This window comes from Tribolium castaneum, unplaced genomic scaffold (genome assembly GCF_031307605.1).
Source record: "Tribolium castaneum strain GA2 unplaced genomic scaffold, icTriCast1.1 ptg000129l, whole genome shotgun sequence".
In the NCBI taxonomy this organism is placed as follows: Eukaryota; Metazoa; Arthropoda; class Insecta; order Coleoptera; family Tenebrionidae; genus Tribolium; species Tribolium castaneum.
Genome location: NW_026986725.1, coordinates 13,643 through 37,822, shown reverse-complemented (window position 1 = coordinate 37,822; position 24,180 = coordinate 13,643). Strand labels below are relative to the sequence as shown.

General features: G+C 33.5%; 3 long non-coding RNA genes across 14 annotated transcripts; 1 reads left to right on the top strand and 2 right to left on the bottom strand.

The window, feature by feature from the left end:
• Positions 1-4,562: 4,562 nt before the first annotated feature.
• Positions 4,563-6,994, bottom strand: LOC107399023 (uncharacterized). 4 transcript variants are annotated; one of them, XR_010336267.1, is made up of 5 exons: positions 6,726-6,994; positions 6,532-6,667; positions 6,262-6,480; positions 6,008-6,214; positions 4,563-5,963 (listed from the first exon to the last, which is right to left on the bottom strand). It is a non-coding gene; the product is annotated as an uncharacterized LOC107399023 (long non-coding RNA). The 4 variants fall into 4 exon arrangements; XR_010336268.1 differs by having other exon boundaries at positions 4,563-5,949; XR_010336269.1 differs by having other exon boundaries at positions 4,563-6,214; positions 6,746-6,993.
• A 3,753-nt stretch (positions 6,995-10,747) lies between these two features.
• Positions 10,748-14,836, bottom strand: LOC135267887 (uncharacterized). Of its 9 annotated transcripts, none has more exons than XR_010336258.1 (8): positions 14,695-14,836; positions 14,614-14,640; positions 14,125-14,555; positions 13,649-14,070; positions 13,436-13,590; positions 12,791-13,334; positions 12,347-12,619; positions 10,748-12,300 (listed from the first exon to the last, which is right to left on the bottom strand). It is a non-coding gene; the product is annotated as an uncharacterized LOC135267887 (long non-coding RNA). The 9 variants fall into 9 exon arrangements; XR_010336261.1 differs by lacking the exon at positions 14,614-14,640 and having other exon boundaries at positions 14,125-14,343; positions 14,444-14,555; positions 14,695-14,835; XR_010336262.1 differs by lacking the exon at positions 14,614-14,640 and having other exon boundaries at positions 14,125-14,337; positions 14,444-14,555; positions 14,695-14,835.
• Positions 14,837-20,095: 5,259 nt separating this feature from the next.
• Positions 20,096-21,560, top strand: LOC135267889 (uncharacterized). The gene is made up of 3 exons (XR_010336264.1): positions 20,096-21,152; positions 21,212-21,410; positions 21,459-21,560. It is a non-coding gene; the product is annotated as an uncharacterized LOC135267889 (long non-coding RNA).
• Positions 21,561-24,180: the final 2,620 nt, after the last annotated feature.

Here is a 24,180-nt window from a genome sequence, read left to right as displayed (position 1 = left end):
TTTTTTCCAAATTTCCGAATTTAATTTTAATTTCTAAAGATTTTGATCCCGAAAACAAACACTTTCTCGATATAAACGAATTGTATGATTTAAATGAAATTAATCTTGACAACATTGGTTTACATGATGCAATTGTTCTTAAAACTAATAATGATCGTAAAACTTATTTATTAATTACCCACCTAAATTATTTTGATTTACCTTCATCTAAAGACTTGTTTTACTCGCTAAAAAACCTTTACAATATAATTAAACAAGAAAACGATACTCATATTTTTATAAAAGATCCTAGATTTTATAATCCTAACTTTAAGTTAAACATAATTTACGAAATGTTGTATTATATTTTTCAAGATGAAGTTCAATTTTCCTTCATATCATCTGCAAAAGTAGAACCTAAATCAAAAGAAGAAATCCTTAAAATAATTAAAGAAAATCATTCGACTTCTTCTAGTGGACACCCGGGATTTAGTAAAACATATAAAAGAATTAAAGAAAATTTTAAATGGAAAAGCATGAAAAAAGATATTCGTAATTTTATTCAAAACTGTAAATTTTGCCAAGAAAATAAAACTAATCGACATCCGTTAAAGGCACCAATGCAATTAACAAATACTTCAAGTCAACCTTTCGAAAAAATATTTATTGACGTTGTGGGACCTCTCCCAATCACTGAAAACGGTAATAGATTTATACTAACCATTCAAGATGATCTTTCAAAATTTTCCTACGGTTACGCCCTTCCAAACCACGAAACTCAAACAATAGCAGAAAAGCTATCTAATTTTATTTTACTTTTTGGTATTCCTAAATCTATTGTCAGTGATAATGGAACCGAATTCACTTCAAACATCATTAAAGAAGTTACAAAACTATTCAAAATTAAACATATAACTACTTCTCTATACCACCCACAGTCTAACGGTGCTTTAGAACGTTTTCACTCTACTCTAAAAGACTATCTTAAACATTTTATCAATAAAAATCAAAACGATTGGGACTCATACATTACAACAGCTATGTTCGCATACAACACTCAAATCCATTCTTCAACACACTATACACCATACGAATTACTTTTTGGGTATAAACCTATATTACCTTCAAATATTACACAAGCTCCAAAGTTTGAGTACACGTACGACGACTATCACAAAAACCTTCAACTTAAACTTAATAACTCATTTCAAATTGCAAAGAATAATTTAGAAAATGCCAAAATAAAATCCAAAAACTTTTACGATAAAAAAACAAATGACCACAATTTTAAGGTAGGAGATTTAGCTTATCTACTCACTAAACAAATAAAACCAGGTCAATCTAAAAAATTAACAGCTAAATACTCAGGTCCGTACGAAGTCGTAAAAGTAAATAAAAATAACACTGTTCAACTAAAAATAAAAAACAAATCTTTAACATACCACAAAGATTTGCTAAAGCCACACATTGTTTCAGATGTGGACCTTGCTTTGGGCGCTAGTTTTGACAGCGCTTTCCCGTAACAACGTTGGATGTGTGAAATATGAAATAATACCGATTAATCAAGCCGGAATTTTCTACCAGAATCTAGGCATTGTTCGAACTATTGAAGATTTTCATAAATTGATTACTTTTACAAACATAACTCTTTACGAAAGCCAATACCTACTTATAAAGTCGACATTCATTAAATCTAAGAAATTATTTCAACAATCTAAATTAGCCTTTAAGCTTAATCATGTTTACTATAAAAATATGCTGTCCATTTTTGCTAAAGATATCGATATTTTATCTAGTAGAATTGATACTATCAAACATCTAGCGGGTGGTGAAATTTCTAAGGAAACGCGAAAACGTCGCGGATTAATTGATGCAGGTTCTTCACTTTTAAAATGGTTAATTGGAACCCCAAGTGCTAACGATGCTAAACATTATGATGAGGCTATAAACTTCTTACTTAATCAAAGTAACGAAGTTCAATCATTACTTAAGCGTCAAACCACAATCATGTCCTCCAGTATTCAATTGTACAATCAAACAAGTTACTCTTTAAAGTTAATTGAAGAAAAATTTAATAAAAACTTTGAAAAATTTAATAATTTTAGTAGCCAATATCACGATGAAATGGACACACTTCTAAATTCCGAACTTCTTAGCGAACATTTTTCTCTAATGTCCTAGTTGATCGCAGACTTGAAAGAAAGTCTTGATCTTACTATTATTTCAATTTCTTTTGCAAAAAGTAATATACTACATCCTCAAATTGTTACTCCGAAAAACCTTAGAAATGAATTGATGAAAATTGAACTCAGTAAAGATTTAAAACTACCGATTCCTCTCGATCATTTTAACAACATTAACATGTATTACTCCCTATGCAAACTAAACGTAGTTAGCTCTAATAACCTTATATTATTCTCATTAACAATTCCTTTAGTTAACAACGTAGATTTGGACTTATATAAACTTATTCCATTACCTATTTCTTTATCTAATCCTTACACCTATTCATTTATAAAACCATCAGATCCATTTTTAATACTGAGTACTACTAGAAATAAATTTAGCAAACTAAAAGATTTGTCTACCTGTCGAAGCGTAGCCGGAGATTTGTTTTTATGTCACAATACACTCTTATATTCAACTTCCGAAACAACAATTTGCGAAGTTCTTCTACGTATAAGAAAACCCTTGACCATTCCGGAAAGTTGCGATATGAAGACTGTCAATGCTTCAATAGAAATCTATCACCAAATCTCATCTAACGAATGGTTGTTTATTACAACAAAACCTGTTGGCGCGGCGATCATTTGCGAAGACTCCACGAGTGATGTAATTGACATCAGTTTGGAAAGAACTGGGCTTTTGAAATTGTCTGCAAGATGCAAGTGCTTCACTTCATCAACCACTCTTATAGCTGTCGCAAATAAAAGCAGTACTTTTAGAAACCACATTCCCGATGTACAAATTCTCCCTTCGAATATCAAAGACTCTAGATCAACACCAATCAGATTGGAAACTTTAAGACTCTCTCACGAAAATCTAGATTCATTGGAGACATCAAGAAAAGAGTTGAAAGACATCAACGATGCATTGGAGAGGCAATTATCAAAACCGTTTGTTGAAAAACATTTTTCATCCTTCAATATTTTGTGGTTCTTGACGAGTTTAATCTTAGTTGGTCTGGTGCTAACCATTCAACATTGGATTCGCAAAATTCGAACGAAAACTACCAGTCCTGCATCCACAACGGTCCGTTTCATGGCAGCTTCCGAAAGTAAATCCGAGGTCAAGTCCGAAAATACCGAGTCACCACCAACTGGAGTTGTAAAGACTTTCCAAACCAATAGAGGAGAGTGTGACCCGCAGAATTGCAAAATTTTCTTTTATAATTAATTTTAACATAAATGCGATGCGTGCTTGTTTTTTTTCTGTTAATTATGTACTTTAAACTTCCGATATTGTATCATTTTATTTTTATTTTTTTTGTATTCATTCATTTTTTTATATTGCAACAAAAATGAACAATTTCAAGGGGGGAGGGATGTTATGATCCAAAATGACTAAGTCATGCTGACTCATGCATCCCCAAACCTTGTTGATATCAAGACTGATAACAAGGTATATATATACAGGCAGTTAGAATAAGAAATATGAATCTGAATCTCAATCTCTTCATGTTCTAGTGTAGTGTTAGTTTTAATAAACATATTCAAGAAATATTGTTCATTTACTACTCATCTTCAAAGAAGGCACTCAACAGCACATTGCAATTTGTTACCATTACTTGAATAAGGCAGATTACTGTTCATACTGTCAAATAAATCGTTTACATCGCTGATAAATATTGCTGTGTTAATGGCTTCACTTGTTATACCTGCAGCAGAAATCGCTGTTTCAATCGCACTGGCCAGTGTATGGCTTAAAGTTTTTGCAGCAACAGAGACCTTCATCTTTAAAACCCGATTACTTGGATTGGCAATATCTAAATGGCGGTCACGTAATTTGTACAACATTGGAAAACGTCGGGTTTTATCAATATTATAAGTGTCAACAATGTGAGACCATTTTGCCACTTTTTTTACACCATCATGATCAATATATCCAATATTATATTTTGCAAGACAATTTCGGGTATTTTTTAAAAGATAAGGTGTGTCAAAAAATGTGATAATTTTATTATTTTTCACAAAGAAATAGGGACTCTCTCTGCTGTTAACACATGTCTTTTTTGTAGTTGGGTTATTTTATAATTTAAATTTCTCTAAAAAAAAACAACAATGTACTTACCGATTTCTTCCCCTTCTTCTACTTGAACGTCAATATCTTTCGTATCATTAGAGGCTGGGGCACTACACGATGGCACGGCACTACATGATAGCACGGCACTGCACGATGGCACAGCAACTTCAACTTCAACCTTATTCTGAGAAGAATTACTTTTGAATATTTCATTAAGAGTTTTATACTTCTTTGCCTCTTCTTGCATTCGCCGTTTTTTGTGGTCCCTTTCTTTTTCTGCACCACCTTTACATCGTTTTGCATTTTGCATTATGATGAAAAATAGTAAAAGTTTAGAAGTATATGTATGTTTTTATTTATTCGACACAGAATCACATTTAGTTAAATTGAATTGCAGAATCGAAATGAAAAGTGTTACCCCTACCAGCCTGACAGAATGAAAAAACAAATAAAATTGTTCTGCGAAAAGTATAATTATTTAGTCGTATCCAATGTCCATTGAGTCTTATCAATTCCAAGATCAAGACGCTGATGCCGACGGCTGTAATTGTAAACACGGGAGTTGTGAATCATGAACTAGCGAATATATTCGTTTCTGCACATAGATATTAACATTAGACAAAAACAATTTTTATTTTCAACTTAAAAAAAATCAAATCTCTCATCGGCCGACCCGCAGCGGCTCAAACCGCACCGGCCCACCGGGAAATTTCCCGGTGTCCCGGCCGTCCCTGTGGACGACAAATCAATTATTACCTGCTCTCACCGAGATTGGAGGAAAATGCGTTCTTATTATGGACAGTGCTCCATATCATCCCATGCCTGTTGTTACGGATTTACTTACTGTACTTACTCATTAGTTTTTGTTAATACGTTACCTAACTGATATGCTTTCTTTGTGTGTTCGCCTTTTGCGATCACCTGATGCTTTTTGTTAATGACGATTTAGCGATATTCTATCGAAATTAGTCAGTTAGTCGATCACCGTTGTAACGAACGGATCCAAATAAAATACTCAAAGTGAGATAGTGTTTTATTTGTCTATAAACCCGCACATTGTTTAAAAACAGCCATCATTTTCCTCCAAAAAAAGTGAGATGCAGGAATGGTTGAAAAGACGTAACATTAACTTTGACAACGACATGACAAAAAAACAATTATATACAATAATAAAGACATTTAGACCGACAACAAAAACATATGTAATTGACGAAATCCTACGACAACATGGCTCTTAGGCTACCCCCTATCGCTGCCAGTACAATCCTATAGAGTTGGCATGGGGGCATGCTAAGACCTTCTACAATATACACGCTGACGCAACAACGGGGAAAGACAAAGTAGAACAATTATTTAATTTGTTATTCATTTACATCCTATTTCTATTTCTAGCCCATTGAAAACATATTAGGTGATATTAATGAGTTTGCGCATCACAAATGTTACAAACTTCGTTACATTATGAGCTTTTTACTCGATATCGTATTGCCTAGATTAACACATTCCTAAGAAAAAAAAGTTTTAACGTACGTTATAAACATACAAAAAGTTTTGCACAAACTCACTATTTAAAGACTACGTCCAAATAATAATTGTTATCACAATACAACAATTTAGAAGGGTTATGTTACCAACAAGTCCAAGAGCATAAACAACTTCATCAGATTCTTTGTCTCTACTCAGTTTTTACTACTTTTGTGCTCCATTATAATCGTTATAATCCTCTATCTAAAAGAACTGACCTGTAAATAATTATTAACTATTATCGATTGTATTATGCACATACATATTTTCGACAGAACAGAACACAGCACATTGATTGGTTTTCAATTAATTTTCATAGTTATTAAAATTTGTTACATTTTTCGTTACGTTTTGACTACGGTACTGGATGCCCTCATAGACAGTTTATAGTTTTGACTATAAACTAAGATTTCACATAACTTTGTTGAAGCAGTTTTTCGGGTGTCCGCATTTTTCTTTCTTTATGTAGCTGAAACCGCAAATACATAAAGCGACTACTTTTTACTAGTAAGAAACTTAACTGGTGCTAACCAATGGGTTCCTGAATTTCCATTAAAAGACAAACTTGACCTTAACACGCATAGTTAATATAATCTAATTCTGGAAGTAATTATCCCCTATTTCTGTTTGTATAACTCTCTCGAATTGGCATGGGGCCACGCTATGACGCTCTACAACCACTGACAATGGTTATTTTTAACATTGTGATTTTTAACATTGACAGTATAAATGAATCTACGGCTCACAAATTAAGATAAACCACAGTGAAAAGATTTCTCTACTTACTTCTTACAAGGTTTCTGCCATTTCGGAAGAACAATAACTAATTATTTTGTTATATTTTATGGTTTTCGTAACGTTTTGTCTGTTAGTAAGTTTGGGTGAATTAGCTTTATGAACGTCTAAATTTTCCTTTTATCGGCTGAAAGTGCAAATAACGTAATCAGATATCTTTAGAATGCCTAAAAAGTATTTCTTACTAGCAGAAAACTTAACGTACTTTGCAGGATTTCCATTTAAAAAATCTAACAATCTGACACTGACGTATAACATAACCTAATTTTGAAAGCCTAAATTCACGGTAAATGACGCAACTTACAATGCCAAAATTTTCAAGTTGATGCGATTTGTTTAATATTACAAAAGTGATCGGAGTTTATATCAAGTGTTCATTTAAAAAAAATCTCTAAAGTGCTTTGAAATTAAAAACAATTGTTTTGTATGTCTATGATTAATTCGTGCACTTACTTGTCAAATTGAAAGATTTCATAACCTTACTTTTTGACAATTAAAAAATAACACATTTTCGTAAAAATATTTATTTATTAGATATAAAAACTGGAAATGTCTTCCTTGTTGCTCAACACACATAACAAAACGCCTTCGAACACTGTTTAACACATTACTCAGTTCAAGCGGATTTTCGTTAATTTCATCAATTTTCTGTTGAATGCGTCGTCTTAATTCATCAATAGTTGGAAATGGTGTAATAAAAATTGGATTTTTAATGCGTGGCCAAAGATAAAAGTCGCAAGGCGTTAATAATCATTTGCTGTATTCCTACTAATTATTCTGTCATCAAAAAACATTCTCAAAAAGTCTAAAGTTTCTGCTGTGCAATGCGCTGTTGCACCATCTTGTGGAAACAAACCTTTCGTAATTCATCATCGTGAAGTTCTTCGATAAAAGGCGTAAGAATTTCTTCGCGATAACGTACTGCAGTTAATGTTCTTGAAAAGTACATAAAACTGTAGTTTTAACCCTAACATTACGAAAAAGCACTCAACCTTGGAAGAAAATTGGACCGACAATTCTTCTTTTGCTGATAGCTGCCCAAACACCTATTTTTTCTGGACAAAGAGGTTCTTCCACAACTTCATGAGGATGTTCTGTTGCCCAAATTCTCATGTTTCGTGAATTCGTGTAGCCAGCCAGATGAAACCATGCTTTGTCCGTGAAGTAAGTTTTTTCCAAAAGTTTATTGTTATTTGCAATGTCATCCAAAACCCACTGACAATACTGTAATCTCCTAGGGAAATCCACAGGTTGTAACTCTTGGACAGATTGGACACTATACGGGTACACATGTAAATCGTAGAAAATCGTAGAAGTTTATGGCAAGTACCAACAGAAAGTTCAACTTGTTGAGACAGATGTTTAATCGATGTTTTTGGGTCTTGCTCCAAAATTTCCTGTGTAGCGTGAATAACTTCTTCTGTTCGCTCAGTTGGTCTTCCACTACCTTCATTACGCGAGGTGGACGCAGTTCCACGAAACAAGTTGACATTTCGGTGAAGAGTGTTTTTAAATTCTTCATAGACAATAACAACCTCAACAACCTCACGAGAAGCTTCTCGAAACTTCTCCAGGCACGGTTGAATTGAATATTTCTAAACACCGTTCACTTTCTCTCCATTTCGAAAATAACTTTCCAACAAAAAGGCTTTTTGTACACTGGTATACACCATGATTACAAATCAAGAATAGTTTAGTACTGAAAAATACTGTTTTTTTATGTTTGAAAAACAAGCAACAACCACAGAAAATCACATGAAAACCAAGCTCGTTTTGGTGGAAACTGGCGGAAACGAAAAAAAAATCAGATTATGAATTCTGGTTTAATAGGCAACCAACAATACAATGCTAAAATTGTGTACTAGCCATAGACACTAGCTAAGAAATACGTAAAAAATTCAACGCATGCTGCGAGTTTTTTTATTAATGAATACCTGATAAATTAATATTGTATGATATATTAATATACTAAATATAATGGGTTGCGCTTTGTCTTACACACACACAAAATCGTTAATAGGTCTTTCTTTGTCTATTACTGTTGGTTATCGCTACTGGTTTTGGAAGGGGGCAGATGAGAATTTGGGTTTTGACAGTTGTGTCAGCCAGGTTGTTACCGTCGGTGTCGTGATCTCTCAGAAAATCAAACGAAGCCAGTGATTAATCGTGCTGGGTGGTTCAAAAGTGCTTAGTGGAACACGTATTTTGTGAATTTAAATTTCTCCTGGCGCGCGAGGGGAGAGTTGTTGCGTTTGCGTGACCCATCATGCATGTGCCACAAATTGCTCTTGTTTTTATGGAGGTGACTCAAGAAAATACCGGTTCAAAAGAATGTTTTACACGTATTTTTCAATTTGCGAAAGGTAAGTGCTACATCTTTGCCTTTCAAAACCCATTCATACGCATTCTGTTATTGCCATTTAGACGGCTGTTTAAGATACAAATTTTTCCAAACTTTCTGATTTTGAAAAGTGGGATGGTGAATCGTAAAGTGTTGTTTGAGACTAGCCCATTAATGTAGAGTTTGGCAAAAAAATCTTCAAATTATTAATCAAATTTGACGTGACAAGAAAAAGCACGCCACAAACGACACAAAACCGGTGTTAATGCGCTCTAGCTGAACCAAAAGAACCAAAGGAATATTTCTACGAAATCTGTGGAAAACGGGTGATTGTTTTTTTCCAATTTTGGACCCCAAAAAACGCAGAGTGACAGCGCCTCTATAGGCAATCAGAGAAAACGCTAGGTTTGATTCATTGCTGAACAACGGTCACCACCTGGCTGTTACTACTTTTTTTAAGTTAAAAGTTGCATTTCGAGCCAAAATCAAACACGAATAATTGTAAATTTCTGAACTTTGGAGGGTTCGCTATACTAATATGTCGCGTAGCAACACCACGAAATGGTACGAACGAAGTGGTGTCATGAGTCCTTAGGTGCTTTTTCAATTTAAATGCCTCTTATGGCCCTCACGAATCCGATAGGATTTGCACACATTCACTAGTTATACTATACTAAAACGTGTCGGGGTTTTTCAATTGTTTCAGCTGAAAATTTGGGTCGCTCTAAAAGTAAAAAACGGCAACATGTAGAGATTGAGGCAAAATAAAAAACGAAAATTTACAAAAAGTTTTATCGGAAGGGAGAGTTTCATTGCGGAAATTGGCTGAAAAGTGCCTGAAAATACGTTTTCAATTTTTTTTCACAAGATTGCCATGACTTTAACGTTGTTCTGTCAAGCTGTGACAGGTTGCATTTTGAAAATTTATCGAATTGAATTCGTCGCATCTCATTGAAAATCAAAGAAAAACAGTGCCAAATGGTCGTGTGTGAATAGTGTGAGGTGTATTTTTGTGTTTTGCAAGTGCTGCGAGTATTTTTTGTGCAAATTTCCCATTTCCAATAATCTCATGACGCCGCGGTACTGGTGACCGTGCCATCGGCCGCCGAGAAATATGCAAATTTCGTTTGAAATTACCATTTGGCCCACATTTCACACTTAAAACAGGTACGAGGGGATTCTTAGAGTAAAATGGGAGCCCAGAGGGCTCCCGCATAACGCGAGGGGGCCGAAGGCCCCCAAGCGTCACGTATAAGTCGCGACCGTCGCGAAATGTGGAATTATTATTCGTCGAAAATGCGATTTGGCCAGATTTGCTTGCTCGAAACAGGTCCAAGATTATTTACAGAGTGTTGTTTATGCTCCTAGAGCCCCCATACACATGAATTTATCAAAGAAATTGTTTAGTAAATTATCGAAAATATCAACAGAGAACAGAGGAGAAGCGACGCGGACAGAGAATTCGTGAACACGACTAAAAAGTGGGGGGCGCCCTCAACGAACTTTTTGAGGCGCGCGATTTGAAATAAGCATGTATATTGGAATAGTCATTATCTCGCTACAATGCTGCTTTTTTAATTGAATGTTATTGTAATTTAATGAATAAAAAGATAAAAATGAAAAGTTGTTCATTAACCCAAGAAAAAAATTAATAAATTGCAATGTTGAGCTGATTCTAAAAAATGGTGGTAACGCTGAAAGCATATAATTTTTTTTGCTGTGGAATAACTGCAATTGGTTTTTGATAAAAACCTGTTGCAATGATTTTAAAAAAGTTATAGGAGAAGCCTCATTATTCTGACAAAAAAAAAGGTAGGTACATATTACTTAGTGAAATAACTAAGTAGCTATTAAAAACTCTTCAAAGGTATGTAAAAATATATTTGGTAATAGCTGAAACGTAAATTATTACATTTAAAAAATTTACAACTAAGCCCAAAAGTAATAATTATAAAAAGAAAGTTTCCGTAAATATTAGAACACACGTGCGGGCACTTATGAAGTGCAAAGTTATGTTTACATTAACACTTAAAAAATGCAGAATCTGCACTACGCAGAAAGTAATAAGCATTCGCAAAGCAGATCAGTGCGAGTACAGTACGATTTTGTAGATTTGCGAATTTTGTGGCTTTTTTTAGTTTGGAACTTTTTGACTTTTTTTGTATATAGTATATAGTGCATTAATATTATTCTTAGATTTAGTTACGTAGCCTTTAGTGTAGTATACATATTAGTGATAGTGCAATTGAAAAAAGACAATTAGAATGCCTAAAAGACGCCTGTGTAGTGCTGCGGGGTGCACAAATTCTACTGCGGATGGAAATAAAAGCTTCTTTCGTTTCCCAAAAGAAGCAAAAAGGTAAGTTACTCTAAAAATAGATACATAAAAAATGTACCGACAAGATTTACACAATTAATTACAGTGCGGTCTCATTAATATAAAATCGTTTTGAATGTACATGGGGCATTCCACGCCAAATCGGACGGTTTGAGAATATTTTTTTTTTATTTCCTCAATTTTGTGATGTGTTAGTACCCCTTAAATGAAAATGACAGTGGTAATTGTATTTACCAATAAAGTTAATTGGTATTTATTGACTTTAAACACTTAATAATAATAATGAAACAGTATTAAAATTTATTTATAATACTTAAAAAATGCGTGTACAATTTCAAAAATCAAAAATACGTAAAATAATTTACGAAAAAATATTTTTTTTATTTTTAATAATTAAAAAAAATCTAATTTTGAGATCCCATTACCGAACCGGGATTAAAAATTGAGATATAAATAGAAGTTTAAAATAAAAAATTTTGAAAAAAGCGAAGGATATAAAAAAATTTTAAAACTCGAATTAAAATCTAACATAAAAAAATCATTATGAAACAATCTTGAAAAAGTTTTTTTTAAATGTTTTTCTATAAAGGCCATTTAAAAACCCAAATGTTAAAAAAAAATGGTTAAATTTGAACCATTTTTGCAGAAATTATGCCCAAAAATCTAAAAAAACAGCAATTTTTTTAGAAAGTCGATATCTTTTGAACGGGTAATCAAAAAAATCTCAAAATTTACCAAAAATGCTACCTTAAGGGGTACTAAAACATATCACAAAATTGAGGAAATCAAAACAAAAAATTTCTCAAACCGTCCGATTTGGCGTGGAATGCCCCACATATTACGATTTATACGCATAATTTTTATGCAGGTTCAAAATATGGGCCACTGCAAGTGGGCGAGTAGACTTGTTAACCCGTGAAATGAAGGACCACGGCAATTTCCGTCTATGTGCAGATCATTTTGCAGACAACATGTTCACACATCCTCAAAAAAAGGCCCTTCGTGGAGACGCAATCCCTCACCAGAAAGAGTCAGGTACAAATGATCCAAATACTGGTGTATTATGATATCTGTCACATCACTAAAAAAAATTAATAGAAATAATTAATATATCTATACATATTTACAGAGCAAAGTTCCTGTGTGCTTCCGGGAACCAGCAGGGAAGAAGTAGCTGCCACCCCGCCGCCACAAGAAGAGGCCGGGCCTTCCACATCTGTGCATGAGCAGCAATTTGCATCACCGACCGGAAAAAGTGTCGCAACACAAACTGGGACAGCGTTATCGAGTAATTCTCCACGGAAGCAAGCCCTCAGACGAAAACTGCGGCAGGCGTCGCAGACAACAGAGCCCGTAGGTGCGGAGGTAGAGATGCTGGAGAGGCAGAACGAGGTGGAAACCTTTAAACAACTATGTGATAAATTACTTCCAAAAAATATTTCAACTTTTATTAAATGTCAAGTCGATTTAAACCGTAAGGCTACTTCGCAAAAAAGATACAGCGATGAATTTAAACAATTCGCTCTTACAATTTTATTTATGTCGCCAATGGCCTATAAATTTTTACTTACCACTTTTATGCTACCAAGCATCAGAACGTTGCAACGATTTACTTCTAAAATACGGATAGAACCGGGAATAGATGAGACCGTGTTTGAAATGTTGCGGCTGAAGGTCTTGAATTTAAATGCAGAAGCCCGGCAGTGTGTTATTTGTATGGACGAGATGAGCTTAAAAGCAAATTTGTATTATGATGTAAGCAAAGATCAAATCGTGGGCTTTCACCAAGTAGATGGCAAAGAATACAAGCCTGCCAATAATGTTCTAACAATAATGGCGCGCGGTATTTTTGATAATTGGAAGCAGGCACTAGCTTATGTATTTGTTAATACACAGTGTAATGCTAGGGAATTGCAAACATTACTGTTTGCTGTTATCAACAAGTTGTACGCTATCGGCCTCCAAGTGAAAGCGGTCATTTCAGACTTGGGCACCAATTTTCAGCAGGTCGCTGCGAGCTTAAACGTGACGCCCGAAACACCCTATTTTTATTGTAAGGGTATATGTACAGATCGCATTTTTTACATTTTTGATGTGTGCCATCTCATCAAAGCCCTACGAAACAATTTTTTAAAATATCGCTTCCGGTTGGGTAACGGGCAAATAATCGACCACGTATTTGTACGTGCATTTTTTGAACATGATCAAAAACGTACTTTCAAATTTGCTCCTAAACTGCAGTCGGTTCACATAAGTCCTGGCCAGTTTGACAAGATGAAGGTTAAATTTGCCACCCAGTTGTTTAGCCACACCGTGGCATCTGGTATGGAAACCGAGATGTCTCTAGGACTGCTATCAACTGCAGCGTTGGCTACAATTACATTTATAAGTAACGTTAATAACCTGTTTGACATTTTGAACTCAACAACCTTGGTAACAAATGTAGAGTCCTTTAAATCTGCTTTTGTAGGATCAGAATTGCAAAAAAACCACCTTGAAAAAATGCTGCACTTTTTTAAAACAACTGCTGTCGTTGATGACAGAAACGCGGACGTAACTCGTCGTATTAAATCGATGGCATGTTGGCAGGTAACAATTAAAGGAGTGATGCAGCTTCACGGATCTCTAAGCCAACCCTTACCCACAAGGCGCTTAAATCAAGATTTTCTAGAAAATTTTTTCGGAACGGTGCGAAAACAAAGTGGCAATTGTATAAACCCCACACCAATACAGTTCGTTTGGGCATTCAGAAAATTGTTCTGCACAAAATTCTTATTACCACCCACAACCGGCAATTGCATGCCAGATTTAGCAACTGTTTTGACTGCTCTAGATTCTGGCCCCCTTAAATCTAAAAAAATTATAAATGTAATTGATACCAGCGCTACCCTAGACCAACGCTTACAAGTAGATTCCACAGATTACCGTTCCTTGGAGTTGCCGGAGCAAAATATTTTAAGATACATTTCCGGATACTTAATGCAAAAATGCTTGCAGCGCCATTCATGCACTAGTTGTGAACAATATGCACAGGCCTGCCAAACTATTTCCGAAGATACCTTATTCTGTCACTACAAAAATTTAGATGAAAGCTCAGATTTTGGTAATCTAACAATGCCTGCAACTAATTTTGTGTATTACATTGCCCAGTTGGAACACCAGTTCTCCAACGGCCTTTTTGAACGTTATTCCACTGGGGCCCGGGTTGGTTTTCAAATACTTACCGAATTAAGCAAAATTCCATTCTCACATCCCTGCAAAAACTTTCCTTTAGACTACGTACGGGGTCTGTTTGTAAGGATGCGACTTTTCCTTTGTGTGAAGTCACACAATACTCTGCAAAAAACTAAATCTAAAAAAGAACGCCGCCTCATTATTTTTTCACATTTGTAACCTTTGTTAATTGTATTATCGTCGTTCTCTGGTTGTATTCAAGGTTGTATTATAATCTTAACAAAGAATGATGTATACTTACGTAACCATAGGTCCATAGCATAGGGTGGCATGGGTCATTTATTTATCAAAACAAATTGCTTCGTATGTAGCTTCCCTTGTTGTATGTATGTTAATAAATCATCTATTATAAATGTTCTTTTCATTTAGTCTTATTGATACCACACCCCTTTCACTTTTTACACTTCCACATTTAACTAAACTAAGCAACTAACAATTATTAAATATTTATCTATTGTAAGGTTAGCTTGGTGCCGGTTTAAATTCTAATATTAGGTTATGTTTACCTGTCATTACAAAACTGCACTTTAGTAACTTTAATGTCTATCTCTTAGTAACTTCAGGACTGCCACCACATTTTTTAAACCGTTTCAAATAATTTCAAGGACATCGTGCCCTCAACCGTCATTTACTCGTGTTCACTCGTTTTCAATGCTTTGCTTATGGGACAAACGTTGCGCGTCGCTTCTCTCTGTTCTCTGATATCAATATAAAAGGTTGGCAGTGAAATGACGTCATCAGACACGTGGCGTAAACATTGGCGTTCGCTGTAACGTAAAAATCGGGTTCAAATTGGTTGCGATTAACTAAAAAGTGGAGAAGTGAATGGTGTAAAGTGCAATTATATCAAGTTTTTCAAGTCCAGTGAGTGTTTTTTGTGAAAATTTTAGGCAGGTACAACCGGCGTTTCCGCAGCCAGCCGAATTATCTGGAATTTTCCGTGCAAAATCCGTACGCGCTCGAAACAGATCCAAGATGATTTGTAAAGTGTTGTTTGTGCCTCAAGAACCCCCATTTATAGGAATTTGCAAAAGAAATGTTTAAAAAGTAAAAATATGGTAATTTTAATTACGATATTTGGCAGCACTAACAATGACAGATCCAAGTGTTGGTTAACGTGATCAAGATATCAACATAACCTCAAAAAACAACATGAAAAGTCTAAGAAAAGCGATGACAGTTGGGTTGTATTTGGTTGTGAGTGATTCAAAGTCTTACAGGTGGAGTGGTCGGGCTATAAATTAATTACATTTTAGTGGATGGGGGTGGTGTTTTTTGGGTCAGCGGATGGTCTAAAAATGTAATTTCGAAGAAAATCGAACGAAAACTGTGAGAATTGGCCCTGGGTGGTTGAAAACGCGCGAATTTGGGGGACGTATTTTGTGAAATTGGCATTGCATGTCTAACGAGCTGCGTTGGCGGGACTTAACGCCACCCGCATGCCACCCCTCGCCGGTAACAAAAATTTATTGGGATTTTATTCGTTGAAAATGCCATTTTTAGCTAGATTTACACTCGAAACGGGAACTTGGTGATTTGAATAAAAGTTCTAATAAGAGTACCAATGCGCAGTCTTTGATTGAAACAAAGACTGTGCATTGGTACAAACACTATTTATAATATTTATAATTATAATTAATAATAAATAAAATATTAATTAAAAAATTTTTTTGTTTTTATTTATCTACATCTGTCAACATCAATTTCGTAATTATTAGAGTTTTCTTTTAAAATTCGAATCTTTGTATCAATGCAATATAAAAGTTATGCGAATTATTTGCAACGTAATTATTAATTAATTAATAACGCTTTGATGAATAATAATAATAATTTACCTTAAGTAAGGTTGGGAAATATAATAATTAAATAAAATATTGTAATAAAAAATATGTTATTACCAGCCACCAACGTGAAAAAAGGTCAATGTCGCCAGAAATTCCGCTAATCGAAATTTTGAAGAATTTTGCGACCCCTCCAGACAGTACAGTGCCGCCGTGCACAGGCACTATTACAGATATATAGATATAACTCACTACTACATATATTTATCTTATACATATTAAAGCAATTTTTCTTTAATTTTGCAGTTTATTATTTTTTTTACAAATTAAAAATATTTTTAAAATGCAGCAATAGTTAATTTATTTATAGGCAGATATTTTTATTTTATAGTAAATTAGAAAATTAAACTTAAGTCACAGTTTTCTGCACTTTTTAAAAGACTTTTGCAGCTTAATATCCTTCAATGTGTTTTATAAAATTTTAAGACGCCTGCGTCTAATAGATTTCAAATTATTAAGAAAGAATATTTGATTTTTTAATTTTGGGGAACTCATAACACTGATTGTCAAATTAATTATTAATTTGCATCAACGGTTAAAAATTACAATCAAAAAAATAATATAGTTTGTATGTAAGCAGTTAAATACTTTAACGTGTTTTACTGAGCAAGCAACCAACATTACAACTTTTGGCTGTCTAATGACACAATTTTAATATTATTATCTACCCTTAAAGAAATAATTGAAATAATGATTAAAGTATTAGAGTGGTAATAATTAAGAAAGGTAAGAGATTTTTTTTACATTCTAATAATTATTTTATGTACTTATAGTACTTACATACTTATACGAACTATTCAAAAGATAAAACATTTAAAATCAATATATTATACCAATGTCTCAATGCACTTTTTTTTTAATTGAAAGAATGTCCTTAAACAGTTATTAAAAAAAAATGAAATAGATCCTAAAAATAAAATTAAAATAAATGGCCTCCACAAATTCGACTGGATTTGTGCCCGTCCGCTAGACTAATAATTAATAATATATAATTAAGATAAAGAAAAACAAACAAACAAAATAAAATTAAGAAAAATCAAAACATTATAATTAACTGCAAGTATTATGTAAATTTACATTAAGTAAGTAAGTTACATTAATTAATTTGAATTTTATAACAACAATAAAATTTTCAAATTTGAATAAGTTTTGGCTTCTGCCCACATTTTACACTCGAAATAGGTAGAAGAGAATTTTTAGAGTAGAATCATAATATTTACAATTAAGAACTACAGTTTCCATTTATACTTTTCTTTTTTTATCTGCATACAACTGCAGCTTTGCTGCTCCATTTGTGGAAAAATCTCGATCAACATTTTTTTAATTTCAGAATTTGTTTTTAAACATTTTTTTATTTTATGAAGATAGGAATTTTTTTAAACCAATTTATGAATCAAATTTGTACCCTCAACTGTTTTTTAACAGTGTCGTTCATTCCGACATTATTTTTCGTCAATGACCAAATTAAAATTTTCGACAGTCCAACACTTTTTTACCTTTTCTGTACTTTTAAAAATCTTCAGTTATATTTTCAAGTGGCCATTACCATCCCAAGCAATAAAAGTAGGTATCTCTAAGCAACCCGAAAATACCCTAAGTCATCCGAAGTAACGCGTACTAATCCGAAGCGACCCGAAGTAACTCAAACTACATTATGACATGTTCAAATAACAAATAAAATTAAAATTAAATCCCTCCACAAATCCGAGTCTCCACAAATCCGACAGGATTTGTTATACTAGTTATACTATACCAATATATGTCTGTCTTACACACAGTATCGTCAATAGGTCTTTCTTTGTTTGTTCCTGTCGGTTACCGCTACTGCTTTTGGAGGGGGGCAGATGAGAAGCATTTTGGACGATGTTTGTGAAAAAAAAAACGGCAAACTTGAGATACTATGTAGGGATGAAAAAGAAAGTTTAAACCAGTGATCTAACGGGTGGGATAGGTTATTTTGCTCAAAAAGGTTGACAAATGCTTGAAATCATACTTTTATAAAAAATTACCAAGAATGCCTAGACTTTGCACGAATTTGAACGCTGCTTTTGACCAGTGTTGTTAAAAATACATTCTTAGAAGTATTTAAATACAAATACAAATACTTTGGCAAAGTAATTAAATGTAATTCAAATAAAATTTTTGAAAATGTATTTAATTCCAAATACAATTACATTAGTAATGCATTTAAAAGTATTTAAATACTTAGTTGGGATTATAAATTTAAGGATAGGAAAGTATAAACACTAAGATTAAAAAAACTGTTTATTTACATTTTCTTTCGGGAAAATAGTCAGTAGAGCATACAATCACTGTAATTTTATTTTCTGAAGAGGATATAACTTCGAAAATATTGTTTGTTAAAATGGCGGGCAGTGGAAACTGGCGGAAACGAAAAAAAAATCAGATTATGAATTCTGGTTTAATAGGCAACCAACAATACAATGCTAAAATTGTGTACTAGCCATAGACACTAGCTAAGAAATACGTAAAAAATTCAACGCATGCTGCGAGTTTTTTTATTAATGAATACCTGATAAATTAATATTGTATGATATATTAATATACTAAATATAATGGGTTGCGCTTTGTCTTACACACACACAAAATCGTTAATAGGTCTTTCTTTGTCTATTACTGTTGGTTATCGCTACTGGTTTTGGAAGGGGGCAGATGAGAATTTGGGTTTTGACAGTTGTGTCAGCCAGGTTGTTACCGTCGGTGTCGTGATCTCTCAGAAAATCAAACGAAGCCAGTGATTAATCGTGCTGGGTGGTTCAAAAGTGCTTAGTGGAACACGTATTTTGTGAATTTAAATTTCTCCTGGCGCGCGAGGGGAGAGTTGTTGCGTTTGCGTGACCCATCATGCATGTGCCACAAATTGCTCTTGTTTTTATGGAGGTGACTCAAGAAAATACCGGTTCAAAAGAATGTTTTACACGTATTTTTCAATTTGCGAAAGGTAAGTGCTACATCTTTGCCTTTCAAAACCCATTCATACGCATTCTGTTATTGCCATTTAGACGGCTGTTTAAGATACAAATTTTTCCAAACTTTCTGATTTTGAAAAGTGGGATGGTGAATCGTAAAGTGTTGTTTGAGACTAGCCCATTAATGTAGAGTTTGGCAAAAAAATCTTCAAATTATTAATCAAATTTGACGTGACAAGAAAAAGCACGCCACAAACGACACAAAACCGGTGTTAATGCGCTCTAGCTGAACCAAAAGAACCAAAGGAATATTTCTACGAAATCTGTGCAAAACGGGTGATTGTTTTTTTCCAATTTTTGTACCCCAAAAAACGCAGAGTGACAGCGCCTCTATAGGCAATCAGAGAAAACGCTAGGTTTGATTCATTGCTGAACAACGGTCACCACCTGGCTGTTACTACTTTTTTTAAGTTAAAAGTTGCATTTCGTGCCAAAATCAAACACGAATAATTGTAAATTTCTGAACTTTGGAGGGTTCGCTATACTAATATGTCGCGTAGCAACACCACGAAATGGTACGAACGAAGTGGTGTCATGAGTCCTTAGGTGCTTTTTCAATTTAAATGCCTATTATTGCCCTCACGAATCCGATAGGATTTGCACACATTCACTAGTTATACTATACTAAAACGTGTCGGGGTTTTTCAATTGTTTCAGCTGAAAATTTGGGTCGCTCTAAAAGTAAAAAACGGCAACATGTAGAGATTGAGGCAAAATAAAAAACGAAAATTTACAAAAAGTTTTATCGGAAGGGAGAGTTTCATTGCGGAAATTGGCTGAAAAGTGCCTGAAAATTACGTTTTCAATTTTTTTTCACAAGATTGCCATGACTTTAACGTTGTTCTGTCAAGCTGTGACAGGTTGCATTTTGAAAATTTATCGAATTGAATTCGTCGCATCTCATTGAAAATCAAAGAAAAACAGTGCCAAATGGTCGTGTGTGAATAGTGTGAGGTGTATTTTTGTGTTTTGCAAGTGCTGCGAGTATTTTTTGTGCAAATTTCCCATTTCCAATAATCTCATGACGCCGCGGTACTGGTGACCGTGCCATCGGCCGCCGAGAAATATGCAAATTTCGTTTGAAAATACCATTTGGCCCACATTTCACACTTAAAACAGGTACGAGGGGATTCTTAGAGTAGAATGGGAGCCCAGAGGGCTCCCGCATGACGTGAGGGGGCCGAAGGCCCCCAAGCGTCACGTATAAGTCGCGACCGTCGCGAAATGTGGAATTATTATTCGTCGAAAATGCGATTTGGCCAGATTTGCTTGCTCGAAACAGGTCCAAGATTATTTACAGAGTGTTGTTTATGCTCCTAGAGCCCCCATACACATGAATTTATCAAAGAAATTGTTTAGTAAATTATCGAAAATATCAATATAAAAGGTTGGCAGTGAAATGACGTCATCAGACACGTGGCGTAAACATTGGCGTTCGCTGTAACGTAAAAATCGGGTTGAAATTGGTTGCGATTAACTAAAAAGTGGAGAAGTGAATGGTGTAAAGTGCAATTATATCAAGTTTTTCAAGTCCAGTGAGTGTTTTTTGTGAAAATTTTAGGCAGGTACAACCGGCGTTTCCGCAGCCAGCCGAATTATCTGGAATTTTCCGTGCAAAATCCGTACGCGCTCGAAACAGATCCAAGATGATTTGTAAAGTGTTGTTTGTGCCTCAAGAACCCCCATTTATAGGAATTTGCAAAAGAAATGTTTAAAAAGTAAAAATATGGTAATTTTAATTACGATATTTGGCAGCACTAACAATGACAGATCCAAGTGTTGGTTAACGTGATCAAGATATCAACATAACCTCAAAAAACAACATGAAAAGTCTAAGAAAAGCGATGACAGTTGGGTTGTATTTGGTTGTGAGTGATTCAAAATCTTACAGGTGGAGTGGTCGGGCTATAAATTAATTACATTTTAGTAGATGGTGGTGGTGTTTTTTGGGTCAGCGGATGGTCTAAAAATGTAATTTCGAAGAAAATCGAACGAAAACTGTGAGAATTGGCCCTGGGTGGTTGAAAACGCGCGAATTTGGGGGACGTATTTTGTGAAATTGGCATTGCATGTCTAACGAGCTGCGTTGGCGGGACTTAACGCCACCCGCATGCCACCCCTCGCCGGTAACAAAAATTTATTGGGATTTTATTCGTTGAAAATGCCATTTTTAGCTAGATTTACACTCGAAACGGGAACTTGGTGATTTGAATAAAAGTTCTAATAAGAGTACCAATGCGCAGTCTTTGATTGAAACAAAGACTGTGCATTGGTACAAACACTATTTATAATATTTATAATTATAATAAATAATAAATAAAATATTAATTAAAAAATTTTTTTTGTTTTTATTTATCTACATCTGTCAACATCAATTTCGTAATTATTAGAGTTTTCTTTTAAAATTCGAATCTTTGTATCAATGCAATATAAAAGTTATGCGAATTATTTGCAACGTAATTAATTAATTAATTAATAACGCTTTGATGAATAATAATAATAATTTACCTTAAGTAAGGTTGGGAAATATAATAATTAAATAAAATATTGTAATAAAAAATATGTTATTACCAGCCACCAACGCGAAAAAAGGTCAATGTCGCCAGAAATTCCGCTAATCGAAATTTCGAAGAATTTTGCGACCCCTCCAGACAGTACAGTGCCGCCGTGCACAGGCACTATTACAGATATATAGATATAACTCACTACTACATATATTTATCTTATACATATAGCAATTTTTCTTTAATTTTGCAGTTTATTATTTTTTTTACAAATTAAAAATATTTTTAAAATGCAGCAATAGTTAATTTATTTATAGGCAGATATTTTTATTTTATAGTAAATTAGAAAATTAAACTTAAGTCACAGTTTTCTGCACTTTTTAAAAGACTTTTGCAGCTTAATATCCTTCAATGTGTTTTATAAAATTTTAAGACGCCTGCGTCTAATAGATTTCAAATTATTAAGAAAGAATATTTGATTTTTTAAGTTTGGGGAACTCATAACACTGATTGTCAAATTAATTATTAATTTGCATCAACGGTTAAAAATTACAATCAAAAAAATAATATAGTTTGTATGTAAGCAGTTAAATACTTTAACGTGTTTTACTGAGCAAGCAACCAACATTACAACTTTTGGCTGTCTAATGACACAATTTTAATATTATTATCTACCCTTAAAGAAATAATTGAAATAATGATTAAAGTATTAGAGTGGTAATAATTAAGAAAGGTAAGAGATTTTTTTTACATTCTAATAATTATTTTATGTACTTATAGTACTTACATACTTATACGAACTATTCAAAAGATAAAACATTTAAAATCAATATATTATACCAATGTCTCAATGCACTTTTTTTTAATTGAAAGAATGTCCTTAAACAGTTATTAAAAAAAAATGAAATAGATCCTAAAAATAAAATTAAAATAAATGGCCTCCACAAATTCGACAGGATTTGTGCCCGTCCGCTAGACTAATAATTAATAATATATAATTAAGATAAAGAAAAACAAACAAACAAAATAAAATTAAGAAAAATCAAAACATTATAATTAACTGCAAGTATTATGTAAATTTACATTAAGTAAGTAAGTTACATTAATTAATTTGAATTTTATAACAACAATAAAATTTTCAAATTTGAATAAGTTTTGGCTTTTGCCCACATTTTACACTCGAAATAGGTAGAAGAGAATTTTTAGAGTAGAATCATAATATTTACAATTAAGAACTACAGTTTCCATTTATACTTTTCTTTTTTTATCTGCATACAACTGCAGCTTTGCTGCTCCATTTGTGGAAAAATCTCGATCAACATTTTTTTAATTTCAGAATTTGTTTTTAAACATTTTTTTATTTTATGAAGATAGGAATTTTTTTAAACCAATTTATGAATCAAATTTGTACCCTCAACTGTTTTTTAACAGTGTCGTTCAGTCCTACATTATTTTTCGTCAATGACCAAATTAAAATTTTCGACAGTCCAACACTTTTTTACCTTTTCTGTACTTTTAAAAATCTTCAGTTATATTTTCAAGTGGCCATTACCATCCCAAGCAATAAAAGTAGGTATCTCTAAGCAACCCGAAAATACCCTAAGTCATCCGAAGTAACGCGTACTAATCCGAAGCGACCCGAAGTAACTCAAACTACATTATGACATGTTCAAATAACAAATAAAATTAAAATTAAATCCCTCCACAAATCCGAGTCTCCACAAATCCGACAGGATTTGTTATACTAGTTATACTATACTAATATATGTCTGTCTTACACACAGTATCGTCAATAGGTCTTTCTTTGTTTGTTCCTGTCGGTTACCGCTACTGCTTTTGGAGGGGGGCAGATGAGAAGCATTTTGGACGATGTTTGTGAAAAAAAAAACGGCAAACTTGAGATGCTATGTAGGGATGAAAAAGAAAGTTTAAACCAGTGATCTAACGGGTGGGATAGGTTATTTTGCTCAAAAAGGTTGACAAATGCTTGAAATCATACTTTTATAAAAAATTACCAAGAATGCCTAGACTTTGCACGAATTTGAACGCTGCTTTTGACCAGTGTTGTTAAAAATACATTCTTAGAAGTATTTAAATACAAATACAAATACTTTGGCAAAGTAATTAAATGTAATTCAAATAAAATTTTTGAAAATGTATTTAATTCCAAATACAATTACATTAGTAATGCATTTAAAAGTATTTAAATACTTAGTTGGGATTATAAATTTAAGGATAGGAAAGTATAAACACTAAGATTAAAAAAACTGTTTATTTACATTTTCTTTCGGGAAAATAGTCAGTAGAGCATACAATCACTGTAATTTTATTTTCTGAAGAGGATATAACTTCGAAAATATTGTTTGTTAAAATGGCGGGCAGTGGAAACTGG